The sequence below is a fragment of the Oryza glaberrima genome, chromosome 2, assembly GCF_000147395.1.
Source record: "Oryza glaberrima chromosome 2, OglaRS2, whole genome shotgun sequence".
In the NCBI taxonomy this organism is placed as follows: Eukaryota; Viridiplantae; Streptophyta; class Magnoliopsida; order Poales; family Poaceae; genus Oryza; species Oryza glaberrima.
This window is the reverse complement of record NC_068327.1, coordinates 33738762-33749928: the sequence shown is the minus strand read 5'-3', so window position 1 is coordinate 33749928 and position 11167 is coordinate 33738762. Positions and strand designations below refer to the sequence as shown.

The 11167-nt window shown below is 36.9% G+C and overlaps 1 long non-coding RNA gene across 1 annotated transcript; it reads left to right on the top strand.

Annotated features, from left to right (window-relative positions):
* The first annotated feature begins 6840 nt into the window (after positions 1 to 6840).
* LOC127764467 (uncharacterized) lies at positions 6841 to 11167 on the top strand. The gene is made up of 2 exons (XR_008015881.1): positions 6841 to 9713; positions 10697 to 11167. It is a non-coding gene; the product is annotated as an uncharacterized LOC127764467 (long non-coding RNA).

The window sequence follows — 11167 nt, the reverse complement described above, 5'->3', positions numbered from 1 at the left end:
TCCTCCTCGTACTAGGTAGGCTAGCTGTCCTTTCTTTTTGCCTTGAAATAAACAAACAATCATATAGTATACTTAAATCAAATCACTATGGATGGAGATCGATCGATCGAGCTGTATGTATGGTGATTCCCGTGGGCGTTGGAATCGAGGATTACAATTCTTTTGGACTCATCACACAACTCCACAGAATCCAGGGGCTTAAACTTTGCAACTTTTAAGGTAGTTTTCTTTAATTGTAGTTTTTTCTTTTCAACCTTTCTACTCGCAACAATGGCCAATTAATTTAGTAATCAATCCTTGCTTTTTGGTGCAACTAACTAAAACCATGCATTTTTGTTGGTTGCGTGTGTGATGGTGTCCTAACTTTGCTACTCATGTTTTGCCTTTTTCTTGAAAGGTAACATAGGATTATGTTATTATGCAATGAGTGTGTGTGTTTGCAATCATGCAATCAACTTTCATGTTAGCATGGGGATGAGGGAAAAAATGAAGATGAAGATGATTGATCTTATTAAGATAATGTCTGAAGATGCAATAATATATATTGTGTTCTAGAGTTCTTTTATTAATTAGGTGTAAAATCAAAATTTTGTTATACAAATCAAATTAAAAACGAGTGATAAATGTCCTACGGATATATAGTACCTTGATTTATGTACGTAGTGTTTCCTTGATTTTTTTTAGCTTGAAGTTTTACACACGAGTAAAGTATAAATTGTAATTGCATTTATTTTTTCTGTTGGGTATTTAATTTCCATGTCGAATTATTGGTGCTCAAAAGAAAAATCGATGCATGATGAAGTGTGCACCACGAAAGGGCCCGAGGTTACTCTTTTTCTTTGAACGGGAGGTACCATTAATTATTTTCGTTTGTTGCATGCTTAGGAACTTGCTTTCATTTGTTGTTAATTTTAATTAACTTGCCAACAAAAGCTATAGCTTGAGCTAGCTAAATTACATGGCTCCTTTATTCCTTGTCTATGTGATGTGTCCCCAGCCAGCCAATTGACTATGTTTGGAGGAAGAATCTCTGCATTTTCAGAATGCAAGCTTACCTTTCAGGTGGAGCTCTCCCATTGCTTTCCATTAGGATAACATAAACATATATATATATACTATATATCTATAATATATATGCATGTGTACTAGTCTTGGAGGCAATTCCAAAAGAAAAGGTTCTTAATTAATGTATGTATGCTAGCTAACCAGGAATCAAGTACCTATGCATCTTCCAGCGCAATCAAGTATACCTTATTAATTTGGAGCTATATATCCAGCTAGCTAGTCTTATTGACTATTCGTACGTAGCTTATGTATGGTTAATTATCTGCTACCACCCGCACAATAATAAGCCGCTGCCAAAAAAAGATGAATTTTCAAATAAATATAAAATTTACGTATATTTTTTTCTTGCATGTCATTTTACGACTTATCGGTCATAGGCCAAACGATCAGCCGTACTTTTATGAAATACATAAATGGGAGTTTTCAGTATTGCTCACATTAATATATATCTAGACATATATGTATGCCTAGATTCATTAACATCTATATGAATGTGGGCAATGCTAGAAAGTCTTATAACCTGAAACGGAGGTAGTAGTATATATGCACACATTGCACTTTAGTTATATTAAATTTACTGGAGTAAGTTTTAGAAAAAAAGCCTTAAGTTATTTGGTTGAAATTTTCGAAATATGGTATTTTGAGTTGTAGCATTTGGGATAAGATTTCATAAGACCCCACTTCTAGTAAAATCTGACTTAAATTCATCATCTTTTATATAATAATGTTGTTTGAACATTAACTAATTTAATTTATCAACTTGATCATGCAATTAATTTAACGACACTTAGATAAAATAAAAAAGAGTAAATTTCATAAAATTCCATCTATTATGGTTTAAGTTGCACAAAACCACAATGATTTTGGCACGTGGTGCATAATCTCGGGTATTATATATGATCCTAAAGTTTCACAAAACCGCACCATTAACCATTTTTACATACTCCTATAGTAAAATAAAAAAAACACATGTAACATTTATATGATGGATAAAATCCTCATAAATTTGAGATGTGACTATAGAACTCAAAAGTGTGGTGTCAAATTCAAAATGATCAATAGTGTGGTTTTGTGAAACTTTAGGACTATAATAGATGGGGTTATGTGACACTTGCTAAAATCCATGTGGTTTTGTACAATTTAGACCATAATAGGTGGGGTTTTATAAAATTTACTCTAAAGTAAATAAGTGTTATATTACATTGTTTGGAGTTTAACGGATTTTTCATTTTTGTGAAACCTTGAAACCATGATAATTGAGTTATTAATTTGCCACAAACTATAACGAGTACTGTAGTTCCACAACATTGTCTATAAAACATGCATGGTTTTTATAAATTTCAATCTTCTTACTTCAAAGAAATTCTATCCTGGCTCGACTTTGAGATAATTTCTCCCATCTTTAGAGAGGTATATACCTCCTCACAATTTAATAGGTAAAAAATAGACAGTTTAACTGAATAGAAACAAGTTTATGATTAGCACCGATAAGACCTTTCTAGTCGTTGCATGTGAGGTAGGTATATATATACTTTATAGTGTTAGTTGGGAGATATATACCTCTAGGGTGGAGGGACATATACCTCTTAATTAGCACAAATATCATACCTCTAAAAATTGTAATGTAAAGTGAATTTTGGTACCTTCTATTTCAAATATTTATAAAGATAGGTTTCAACCCATATACTAACCTATAAGAGTAATTTTTGGTATATCCTTTTATGGAGATCGAGGTATATCTCAAATATGGGGAGTTATACTTATATAACTCTCCAAGGTGAGAGAATCTATTTTTTCTTAACTTCTTGCTGCACATATATACTTACATATAGGATGATTTCGATCAGTATTTTTTTTTTAGAAACTCAATGAATACTAATAACAAAAAAAAAACATTTCGTAGAAACAACCTGCCTGAGATCGAGACCAGGAATCTTTCGGGAGGGGAGGTACATCAGATGCTATATTTATATTTTTCGTCGTGGATGATTAAACTAATCTCATCACTGCACTCACAATCGACCAATAACCTGCAAAAAATCAAATCGTATTCCATCCGTACATGCCCTTTGCATAATTAATTAATCTATGCATGCTTGATGTCCAATCTCTGCATCTATCCTTGTATGAGAGTATTAAGTTAATTAACTTTTTATGTCATCCATATACACTGTAGTAGCTAGTACACCGCCAAACCTGCAACTATTAAAGTAGGAGTTCTCTCTTTTTAATTTGAGGGGAAATTAAGGTGGAGAAAATTTAAAGACTGTTCAAGGTAGCTAGTTCACTTTACATTATTTCGAGGTAACCTTATTCAGGTGACTTTCAATTAACATTTTTTAGTGGATAAAGATGGCTCATTTGATAATGATGAGTTCAGAAACTATAGATTCTTGATCATATTAATCGTTAGCATGCATGCATAGGCCTTGTTTCTGATCACACCATCAATTCTAAACTTTCAGCTAGCTGTCCTACTGAATGAGCAACATTATTCATGAAAAAAAAACATATATAGATCCTTGTCTCATATTTATCTCAGAACACAAAATTACAGCTAAAACTGCCTGCAAATTAAACACACTTACTGTGTAATATCTCCATTAAAAATGACAAGTTTCAGTGGTCAATGGTTCGTGGAAGAAGTAGTTAGGTTAGTACTAAGTAGATGCAATGGTAGACTTTATAACAGTTATATACACATGATTAATGTTTAAATTCTTTTTTTTTCTGAACTGACAGAGCAGGAAGATGAGTTGACTTAAGGAGTGTGAGGTGGATGCCGACATCAATGGCAGAAACCAGGAGCGTTGCTTACTAACAAAATAACAGATACGCACGCAGATACTAGTGCATGTTTTATTTAACCCTAAGTATCATGCTTAATCTACTAATAACACTAGTTAATTACACCAGTCCATACTGAGTCGACAGCCAGCTGTGTACTGCCTACATCGAGATTCGAGCTCATGAATTTCCACAGTCCATGCCGAAGGCATAAAGAATTCTGATGCAATTACTTTGGGCAGCATGTAAGTTTAGAATGTATAGAAGTTCCTGAAGAAATCCTAATTAACATTAGAAGAAGTTCGAGAAGAAATTAATCATTGATCCATTGGTTAGAAACTTAGGCCCTCTTTATTTAGGCTTAGACTTATTGGCTTAGACTTTTAAGTCAGCTTATTGGCTTATATGATTTATAAGCCAGTGAATTTAATGTCCTAAGTTTAGTGGTGGAGTCATACATCTATCTCATATACGCCAAAAAAGCTTCTCCAACCTAGCTTTTGGCTTAATAGTGTAAGAGTGGCTTATGGCTTCAAAAAAGCCAAACGAAAAAGCTGCTTGTTTGTTTAGGCTTAGACTTTTTGGCTTATAAGTTAGCTTATAAGACTAAACAAAGAGGACCTTAGTCATGTTTAAGGAAGCTTATGGCAACTACAATTCTTCCTAAAATCTTCAACTCTACAAACGGTCTAAAAAATGATAACTCTACAATTTCTAGCAACTAGATTTTCATTTAGATTATGAGAATCAGTAGCAATAAAATCTACTACCTCCATCCCAAAATGTTTGACGCCGTTGACTTTTTTTAAAAATATTTGACCGTTCGTCTTATTCAAAAAATTTAAGTAATTGTTAATTCTTTTTCTATCATTTGATTTATTGTTAAATATACTTTTATGTATACATATAGTTTTACACATATCACAAAAGTTTTTGAATAAAACGAACGGTCAAACATGTTTAAAAAAATCAACGGTGTCAAACATTTAGGGAAGGAGGGAGTACAAAATAAAGTAGAAGTCAAAAACCGGAAAGCCCAACTTTTTTATTCTGATCAGCTGACTACTTACATATTAGAATCTCCCGCTTGATAAACAAGACATTTAGGAGTTAGGAGTTAGATTACATGATTGATGGTTGATCAATAGTAACAATTAGTTAGAGTGGAGCGGTTAGCTAGCTTGCAAGGGGCAATTATATTGCTTAATGACCTTACTTAGAGCTAGCTAGTGAGTGTATACTATGTAACTAGTGTTACCGTAGGGGCATGTTGTTTCAGGGGACCATCCATGGTGGCCATGGCAGCAGTACAGTACAGTGCCACCGAACAAACAGCTCAGGCTGCTCTGCCGCCACCCAATGAGCTGCCTTGCTGATGCAGCAGGCTCTTGCAGTTGCCCCCTCTCTCTTTTCTCCACCACTCACCACCTTTTCCAAATCTCATCTCTCTCTCTATCACTCACTCTCTCACACACAGTGTGTAGCTTGAGCTAGCTGGATTAATTAGTAGCTGTACTAGTGTACTAATGATATATTAATTGGTTAATCAAGAGTCATATTTGATAAGTCTTTAAAAAACAAATGATTGATAGCTAGTTTATGCTAATCTGAAAAATCTTAGTCTCACATCTACTGATTTCTAGTTCATTTTCTATAATTTATAGACATATGTTCTTAAAATCTAAACCGTTTGGGTGTTTAGAAGAGATTGAGATTTAAGGAGAAGCTTGCAGCCGCTAAAAACTCCCCAAACAAGATTCAAAGGTCTCCTGCTGAGAAATGCAGCTATTAGCATGATCTGAACTCATTACGGGCAAAACAACGGCTTATGATCTTTGTGAGTGTGTGTATGACAGATTGGCAGTATGACACACACATCTCCATGTCACACCATCACGTCAGTGGGAAAATTTTTTCAGGGGTGGGCCTTGAGCTTTAGACACAGACTGGCCCCCTGCCTGTCCCAGTCTCTCCTGTTGTGACTGATGGACTAGCTCATTAGCCATTTTCCCTTGCAAATTGTTGGCCACCATCATCTACTGCTAGTACTATGGAGTATGTCCCACCCATGCACATTGGCACCCTCCCAACAAGTCAGTGTGTGTGATGAGGAATTAGACAGTCAGTACCAGGGGTAGGGGTACAGTTTTATTACTCATTTATTATTAGTGGGCTCAGCAAATTATTTGTCCTTTTTATTACTTTATTTATCCATGAACAAATTAAAATTCACAACTACAAAATAGTTGAGACATCTAAGTTAATTTCGTTGGAGTACATATACATTAGTTATGTTGTTGGTAGCTTAAGAACATCCCAACCATATTCTTATATGACCAAACCAGGGGTTGGTGTGGTTTTTCTCATGAAATTGTTTCATATGTACAAGATATGGCTCTTCTACCAACCGGCCAGATGCTCTCACATGGCTGCTCATGCCAAAAACTTAATTAGACCTAGAGATATTAAATTAATTTGTTTAATAAAAAGACCGTCTAGTCCGAGTCGTCACCACGTAGGTTCGTATCAAAGATTGTCTGTGTTGTAAGAGAGAGATGCCAGTTAATCATCTAACCGTTCTCGAAAAAAATATATGAGTTAGCCGGCACATATTGCCTAAGGATCAGCTAACATGCACATAGAAAGAAAGAAAGAAAATATCAATTCAAGTGAATTTGCAAAGTTAGTTAAGAACAAGAGATGGATCGGAGATTAATAGTTGTTAACTAATTAATTAGTAGTAATTGCGTGGGGGTGGCGCTGTCATGTACACCTGTGAAAACGATGGAGTGGACCAATCAGAAGCAAAAGTGGCATTACATGTCAGCAGCAGCAGCAGCTAGCCCCGCGATGAATTGCTTGGTCTCAGCTCAACCAGCAACTGCTCCGGCCGGCCTCTTCCTTCCATCTCCTTCCTTTCCATTAACTAGTTAATTACTTATTAATCACCCTTTCAGTGCCTCTAAACCTCATCATTTCTCTCTCTCTCTCTCTCTCTCTCTCTCTCTCATCATCTGGCTAGCTTTCCATGGAGCTTGAGAGAAAAGCATGCAGCTGCTACCATAGCTAGCTCCAAGAAGCTAAAAAACCTTAATTATTTGGGGGCTAGAGCTAGAGCTATGCCATCTCTTCTCAAGATGCATCACTATTAGCTAGGGTTTTTGCTTCCCCCATCCTCCTCCTCTTGTAGCTATCTAGGGCCTCTCTACTAGCTGGCTCTAGCTAGCTAAGCTTATATATAGCTAGCTTGCTACCTACCTAGGAGGTCATCTTTCTCACTCACTATGTTGTGAGAGGTGTGTGGCCACCCATGCCAACCCCAATCTCTCCTTACCTTCTTCCTCTTATTCTTCTTCTTCCTCCTCCACCTCCTCCATCCATACATCGATCGATCCGGAGATAATATCTCCGGTGAGGTCTTCGTTTCTGGTCCGGCGAGCTGCGGCGGCGGCGATCCATCGGATGGATCATTTAGTCTCTGCTACTGGTTCTTGATTCTTTTAATTTCTCTCTCTCTCTCTTGTCCTCATGGATATCTGTTTGGTGTATGTGGTTCTTTTCTTGTTGTTACTTTAAGTAGGGACCAAATTAATCTGTTGTTTCCACAGATAATATATATATCCTCTTCGATCGATCTTGATATGATTGATCCATACTATATCTCATTATCCAATCATAGATGAGGAAGAATTAATCCCTTTCCTAGTCGATCTCCCTCTAGCTCCATTCTCCATATATACTATCCATTCTTCTGGTAGTGTATGCACCATATATATGCATCGATCTCACAAATTGGCGAGGATGAGAGGCATGGATCGATGCATATATGGAGCTAGTAGCAAACAGTCGGTGCTTGCAGGTGCAGCACCATCAAGATTCACATCGAGTTCATCCCTAAACGAGATCGAGGTTGGCTGACTATATGTGATGAGAATCTTGATGATGCTGCATCAGCAAACGCTCGACTACTCGTCTCGATCCATGGCCTGCTTTGATTATTGGAGACTAGAAATTAATCTTCAGGTACAGTTCCTATAGCTAGCTTTCCCCTTCCTATATATTTGAGCTTGGCTAATTGTTTCAGCTTAAACTCCTTTCTGCTAAGCACATTTTCTTTTCTTTCTTCTTCAAATATATATATGTGGAATCCTCAATTAGCACTACTCCTTTACGGAGTATTTAAGAATTAATATATTTTTGAGTTTTCCTTTAAATTTTCTCATAATAAAGTCATGGTGGGAGCTAGTCAAAACAAGGTGATGATCTACCATTGTTTTAATTAGGTCGTTGTTTGGTTAATTTAATTTATTGTTCATGCTCTCCTCATCTTGTCCTATGAATGTTCCCAGTCTTCCAGTATGCATGTGGTTTCGTCTTTTCTGGTACACAGGCAGGAATTAATGGACCAAGAAACATGATGATTATTCAGGTACACCATGATTTTATGACATAAATATCATTTCGATTGGAAGTTAGCTAGCTCTTCTTCCCTCTCTCGTGATGCAGGAGAGCTAGCTCAACGTCAGTTCCCTTGGCATCATCTGTGCACTTGTTCTATATATAGAAGCTTAATTTCAAGGTATATATTAATTAGAGACTACTTGACTAACTAAGCTGTCCCAGAGCTCAACATCATCGATCAGCTTTATCTATCATCTGCACGTATACGTGCACACTGACTTACATTTCAGTTAGCTAGCTTCATCCTCTCCCATTCAGACACGTACTCTTGTTCCTTAATTATGTTTCACTAATCACCTGCAAGCTCAATTAATTCTTCCAGTTAGCTGCTTTTATAAGTACTATACACTGGGCAGTACTCAGTTAGCTAGTTGATTAATTAAGTACACAAGTATTCCTTAATCAATCATGCAGATATATGCATACTTTATTTCTTATACAGCACTGGCTGCTAGTATCTGGTTGATGCTGCAGATAATATGCTCGATCGATGTAAATATTCCTATCATCATTAGTTGGGATATGATGTGCTGTGCCACTCCAGCTAACTGATATAAATATGCTGCATATATTCTCTGTTGTTATATAGTGTAGTACATCATCAAAGCAACACATGTAGTACACCACTATACACCCTGAATTGGGCTATATATATCCAAACAACATTCTTGCTTTCATTAATGGAAGGCCAGCTTAGTTAACAATTAAGTACTCCATATGTGTATGTTTGCTTGCCACTGCATACTTTCAGTTTCTCCTGCTCCATTCTTCTCTTTGAGCATACATGTCAAAGCTAAATTAAAACATCATCATATAGTAACAGATGTGGTATAGACTACTGTGCCATCTTCAAGAAAGAAGTAGGTGTACATGTCTCTTTTGATATATATGAACTGGAAGGATCAGACAACATATATATGCATATGTTGATCTTACAAATGAACTCCTTTCGTCCCAAAATAAATCAAATTTTTTACATGAATCGGTCAACTTTTAGAATGGAGGCAGTAAATCTTTTGATCTATATATCTAGCTCATGTAGTGTGTGTACTGTGTAGAGGCAAAGGATGTGGTAGCTAGCTAGGGACAGGCAGGCAGCCATGGTCGATTGGCCATGAGTTCTCGAATCAAGAACAGTTTCTTGCATTCTTGCATACACATTGATGTGGATCATCTCTGTCTAAATCACATCATATCGATCGATCTAAGTCGATCATTGTGTGGACCAATGGTACGTACGTCGTACATTTGCTATTATTGTGCAGAAGAAAGGGGACCAATATGTATGCAGATGCAGACTTGCAGAGAGAGAAAGAGAGAGAGAGAGAGAGTAGCCATGGCGCATCATTCATCATCAGACAAGGCTTGCAGAGAATGGTGGTGGTACTACTGTCTCAAAGGTGAAAATTTTCTCCCCCTTTCATTTCACTTTAATTTACCTCTTGCTTTTTTGCTGCATCTCCGGCCCTCAAGGCTGCTGCTGCATGCTGCTTGGCCGGTGCGCCTCTTTAATTTGATATCGGTCGTTTCTTTTTCAATGATGCTTTGCTTGAATATTTTTGCATTGTGTTTTAATTCATCTGCGATATGATCTCATGGCCGGCTGCACATTGACACTGCCAGAAATCGATTCACATTCGAGTCTTGCATTAGCTATTCTCATATAACAGCCGGTAATAATTAACTTGCTAGCTTGTTCGTTCCGGAATAAGATATGTCTGAACTTCAGTAACTTAGTAAGTGGATATATCTCATACAATGCATGCTAGTATATACCAGTGTAGTAGTACTTGGAATATGAGAATATAGCTTAATACTAGACTGCAAAGTTTGGCTAATTAATACTATCTAAGTAGTACTTGGAAAGGAGATCTAATCGAATGTATGTACTTTGCTACTAGTTAATCAGCTATTGCAGTCCTAATTGATCTGTAGTACGATACTATATATTGCATTTCAGATCAGTAGACGTACATATTACTGTGAGCTAGCACACATATATGTTCCTCCTCTTCTTGATTAAGAAGTACACTCCACTCTGGTGTGATTAATTAATAGTACTACTAGCACATGAAAGTCATGAACTAGTGATGTTGCTGTAGTTAGCCTGTATCGATTGAGAGTTTTACTACTGCAATGGAGTTAGGATCAGTAGGAGGAGTAACTATTTCAGTGCCGGGCAGTAAGTAACAGCTGCAACTAGGCTAGCGTGCAAGTGTGTACACATATGTCGGCCTGCAGTCATTCATGCTTCAGTAGTGCAACTGCAAGGCTGCAAATTTAACTGAATAACGCCAATGTGGGCGCCCAATACGACGAGCTAGAGCTGCTGATGAGCTTAATTAGTTGCTGACTTGCTGACGACAATGCATGCTCTCTCTAGCTTTCAGATCATCAGACGACATTCAGATAGATGTTGAATGCGAGCTGCTTCTGCTGCTGCATGCATGCATGCTGCACTATGCAATGCATGCCCTGCAGCTGATTGAAACTTCAGGGCTTCAGTCAGCAGCTAGCTAATAAGATCGATCAATTCATATGCATGCATGGATCGATTGAAATCTGATGAAAGTTGCAAGGATCATATCTCATCTGACGTATATTAATTCATGTGTGTGTTTGAGTGTCTGATCATTTATCGATCTCCTCATATGTACAGATTATCAGTTACTACTTCAATATATGCATGAGCATGCTTCTGCTTCAGATGAAGGCTGCTGAGGTGCTGAGATGAGAAACTCATGCCTATATATCCATATATGCCGACACAATAAATGTATAAATAATTAGTCGTAATTCGCTACTAAATACTCCTTCGAGCTCAAAATATAAAAGATATTAGGTGGATGTGACA